Raw genomic sequence first — 5,193 nt, 5'->3', positions numbered from 1 at the left:
TCTTCTTCTTCTTCTTCTTCTTCTTCTTCTTCTTCTTCTTCTTCTTCTTCTTCTTCTTCTTCTTCTTCTTCTTCTTCTTCTTCTCCTTCTCCTCCCCCTCCTCCTCCTCCTCTTCCTCCTCCTCTTCCTCCTCCTCCTTCTCCTTCTTCTTCTTCCTCCTCCTCCTCTTCCTTTTCCTCTTCCTCCTCCTTCTATCCCTCCCTCCCTCTTTATCTCCCTCTCCCTCTTTATTTTCTTCTGTGTTTCATATAGGGTCTCATGTATCCCAGGCTAGCTGCAAACTGATTCTGCAACAAAGGATTGAACTTCTGATTCTCCTGCCTCCACCTCCAGCATGATGGACTACAGATATGCATCACTGCTCCCTGTTTATATAGTGCTGAGGACCAAAGCCAGGACTTCAAGAATACTAGGAAATCCCTATCAAGCCAGCCATTTCTCATCCCCCTGTAGAAACCTCTACAAAAAGTGAAAGAATTATCCTAATCAAGCATCAGGATTTCCCATCAGAAAAAAAAATGGGAGAAGATATAAGCCAATCTGCAAATACAGTTTAGGTACTGTGCCCAGCTCCTTGGCTGACAGGCATAGAAAGAATGATACATAACTCATGCTCTCTAAGGACACATCTTCAATGTGTCTCTTCTGCTTGGAATTATACTCAGTGCACCAATGAATCTAAACTGCTGTCCCATCAAGGCCAAAACCAAACGTCTTCTGCCAGGAAGGAATCCACAGCCTTATTCTGATGGCAGTTCCTCCTCTGACTCTCCAAAGCCTTTTGTTTCTGTTTCACTATTCAGCACCATTTACATTATCTGCTTCTACCTACTTCAAAAATAGTGACGAGAGGGAGAGAGAGAGAGAGAGAGAGAGAGAGAGAGAGAGAGAGAGAGAGAGACTAAGAATGCCTTTTACTCAACTTCAAATTCCTCTGATTCCTCAGCACAATGTTTGACATGTAGTGGGATCTCAATAAGGACAGGATGGAAGGAAAATGGATAGACACCTAAAGTATGGGGAGATAGATGATGGGGGGATAGATAGATGATTGATGAATAGATATAATGTAGGGGCAATGGATAGATAAACAAGGTAACTGTGGCACATAGATTATGAATGGATAGGTAATATATAGGCAGATAGAGGATGGATGATAGATAATGTACGGGCAGATAGATGATGGGTGGATAGGTAATGTACGGGCAATGGATAGATGAACAGAAGGTAACGTGTGGGCAGATAGATGACCGATGTGTGTGCGGCAGATGGATCAGTAGATAGATAGATGATACAAAGGACACTGGAAAGTAGAGACGCAGAAGATAAATAAGTGGATTGAATGAATGGGTATTTGAATAGGCTTGTGAGTGAATAGATAGGTAGGTAACTGGGTGAGATGGAAAATGGACCGAGAGTAAATTGATGGGTAGATGGTTGGTGGAAAGATGACTGACATTTGAGTGAGTCTGTGGATAGACTGAGAGAAGGATGTGCATACAGCAGATGGAAAGGCTGCTGTGCTGCTTGGGTTTTGTCAACTTGGCACAAACCTGAACATAGCTAGGACTAGGAAACCTCAGTTAAGGGATTGCGTCTATCAAATTAGCCTGTGGGCAAGTTTGTGATTAATAATTGATGTGAGAGAACCCAGCCTAGCATGGATTCTTTTCTCTTGGGCTGGTGATCCTGGGTGGCAAAAGAAAGCAAGCTGAACATGCCATGGAGAGCAAGCTAGTAAGCAGCACTCCCCCATGGTTCCTGCCTCCCCTCCTGCCTTGAGTTCCTGTCCTGTCTTCCCTCAAAGATGGAGTGTGACTGGAATTTATAGGCCAAATAAGTCCTTTCTCCCCCAACTTGGTTTTATCACAATAACAGAAACCTAACTAGGATAGCTATTAAATAGATGGAGTCATATATAGTTGGATGAATAAGTAGATATATAATCACATTACTACAGGAGAAGATAAATGCCAGGGGAGGTGGAAAGTCCTATATAGAAAAAAACATATAGATATATTTAATATCACAAAGGATTTTTATTAAATTGTGTGTGTGTGTGTGTGTGTGTGTGTGTGTGTGTGTGTGTGTGTGTGTTTTCCTGGGAATCAAACTCAGGTAGTCAGGCTTAGTAGCAATCATTTTGACAGCTCACAGAGGTCTTTTTCCTGGAGACTTTCCTTTGGTAGTTCCAGAATGATGACAGTGGGATGCTTTGCTGAGTGGGGAGTGGAAAGTGCTTAAATACCAACGGTCTCGGGCTGTATCAATGGGAATGTAATAACAAGATTTAAAAAAAAAAAAAATCAGATGGTCCTGCCATGCCCTGAACTGTTCACACTGCTCTGGAGTGCTTTGTGACATCCATAGCTTATGCATATAGGAGAGACAGAAGGGGGGGGTAACCAAAAGAGACTACTAACTAGAGAGCCGATGGATGAGCCAGGAGTGTTTATCCCAGAGGGGAACAAACTCAGAAGAGGCAATGACCTTGTCCCAGGCTCTGACTGACCTAGGACTCATGGGGTGTGCCCTGTGTCTTCAGAGGTGGAGTTAATTCCAGAGAGAATCCCAAGACTGATGTATCTGCCCTGTATAAGCAAGAACTTTTCCCAGGTGGTGTCCCACACAGAGAAGGATTGTCCTAGGGGTGAGCTTCCCATCTCTGAGAGCATCCAAGCAGCTCTGAGCATCCTCTTTCAAGGAAGCTGCAGAGTGCAGATGTGCTCACTGCAGAAGGTAAATTAAGGTCTCCACCCCTCCCCCTGCACACACTAAATTCAACATCTGCTCATCTCTTCATTCCCCAACAAATTAGGTTTCTCTGTATCCTGTGCTCAGAGTGGAATGCAGGGAATTTCTGTCCGGGACTGGAGGAGATCTGAGAGGCAGACAAGTGTCTTATGGGATTCGCAGCCTCTTTCCCTGGAAGCCTGGGACTTGAGGAATGAGGAGTCACTGAAAATGCCCTTTCATGCACCCCAAATGACTTGAGAGGGGGATCAGAGCCACTAAGAGCCAATCCATGACCCAGTTTCCCTGTAATGAATGTGCCCACGTCACTGACGTGTTGGCTCCTGATCAGCGCCATCTCTTCAACCCTGGCCTCGCTCTCAGTATGAGGAGATTAAATCAATTAGGAGATCTGGCTGGCTCTGGTTAGGGACAGAGGATAATTCACTTACATAACAGGGGATTGAGGTTTGGGCTTGGCACTTGAGGGGAGGGGTGGGGGTCTTAGACACCATGCCTTCACTGGGGGGGGGGGACTCCTGGACCTGAGAACCAATGCAGATGGGAGAAGTCCAGGGGAAGGGGAGTAGTGAGTCCGCACCCACCTCCATCTTCCTTCTGGGATCGAACCTTCCATTCCCTGGGTTAGAAGAGAGCCATTGAAAGGCCACTGTCTTGTCCCCACATGAGGGTATCTGTCTATGCCATCTACACACACTTCTCTCTTTAGCCATGTATCAAAGCCCTGTGACCTCTCCAGATGCATCTTCTGCCTCTGTGACTAAGGGTGGGCAGAGAAGTGGGCACCATGGCCTGGTGCCCTCTGTGTCAAGTGGTGTAATGGAGTTTTTTTGTGGGTAGAACACAGAGCAAGCAACAAGCCAGGAAGTCTCTGGGGCCAATTCTGGAAGGTTCTCCGGAGGAGGCAGTGAACAAGCTCACCAAGCTGCAAAGGAAGGATGGATTCGTGAGAGATAACCAGGCTGACCCGGGGGAGAGGGGGCTTCGGGTGGAGGAAACAGAATGTATGGTGGATGGAGCCTCAAGCGAGGCAGGAAAGGGGGAGATGGAGCGGGAGGCCTTGCTGGGTCCAGGTCTGACTAGGATAGCGTGTCAAGATAAGACTAAGGCGGGGGCCCCAGTGTCTCAGATCAGTCGCCGCTTCTTGAGCACAGACAGCATCCTGGAATCAGGGGTGTGAACTGAACAGAGATGAGTCTGACTGGTTAACTCTAAGTGAGACTGGGTGCTTCTGTAGCTCCCGTTGGCTGGGCCTGCCTGAAGCCCTTTGCCAAAGGCCTGAGATGCACTGCAAGAAGACTTGCTGATCAAAAAGAGCTGACCCCCACTGGGAGGAGGTGGTGAACAAGGGGCTCATGAACAGACGAGACAGGCACAGGACAGAGTGGTGCCCTGCTGGTAGGAGGGGAAAGATGTGCACTTACCAGGGTCTACCTACGAGCATGGTAGAGAAAGCCCAGCAGCACCATGGGCGATAGTTTTGGACTTTGTCTTGGGTTGTGCTATCCCTGGAAAGCACCATGGGATAGCAAGGATGAGGGGTGTTTCTGGCCGTTTGGATCCTGGGATGAATCAGCCGAGGCCTGCAAGCCTGAGTTTAACTAGCCCACCAGAAGCTGCGGCAGAGACACACTGCTCATCCCCAGACCCTATTTTAACTCCCGAGTCTCTTTCATTCTGTCCTGTGGCTGCTTTCTCTGAAACCCTCTCTTCAGGCTAGCTCGGTGGAGCAGGGAGGCAGGCACCTGAGGGCTGTCCTGCTCATTGTCCAGAGGCCCGGCACCAAACACAGTACATCCGGGGTTCTTCTGCACAAACACTTGAGCTGGGGACTGAGTCATGTGCTTCCAATTTATTCTCTTATTGAAAGATTTCAGAACTAACCTTTGTGACTGCAACAGCTGGTCTCAGAGCTGGGAAGAGACTGGTAGGGGAGGGGAAGGAAGGGGAGGGGAGGGGAGGAGAGGGGAGGGGAAGGGGTGAAACACAGAAAATTGTTCAAGTAACTATCCCAATGTTTTCACATGCTGATTGGTGGGATAAAGAAACAGAGGGTAATATTTTCCTTTGTTTTGTTTTATCTTTCTGTACTTGCTCATTTGAAACATAAGGCGTAGAAAGCAAAGCCAAACAGTTTAAAAAAAAAAAAAAAACAGCAGCATTAGCACAATTAAGAGATAAAGACAACTAAGGGAAAAGCCTAGAAGGAAATTAGTCAAACAAATGTGGTTCTATTGCTTTCTAATTCTATTTTTCAAGTTGTTCATGGTGAACACACTCTAAAAACCATATATTTAAAAAACAAGCATGCGGTGGAACAGGCCTTTAGTCCCAGCACTTAGAGAGCAGAGGCAGGAGGATTACTGTGAGTCTGAAGCTAACCTGGTCTGCATAGCAAGTTGCAAACCAACCGGGGTTACATAATGAGGTCCTGTCCCA

The sequence above is a fragment of the Mus pahari genome, chromosome 1, assembly GCF_900095145.1.
Source record: "Mus pahari chromosome 1, PAHARI_EIJ_v1.1, whole genome shotgun sequence".
Lineage (NCBI taxonomy): Eukaryota > Metazoa > Chordata > Mammalia > Rodentia > Muridae > Mus > Mus pahari.
The sequence above is the reverse complement of the archived record's forward strand: the minus strand, read 5'-3'. Positions refer to the sequence as shown.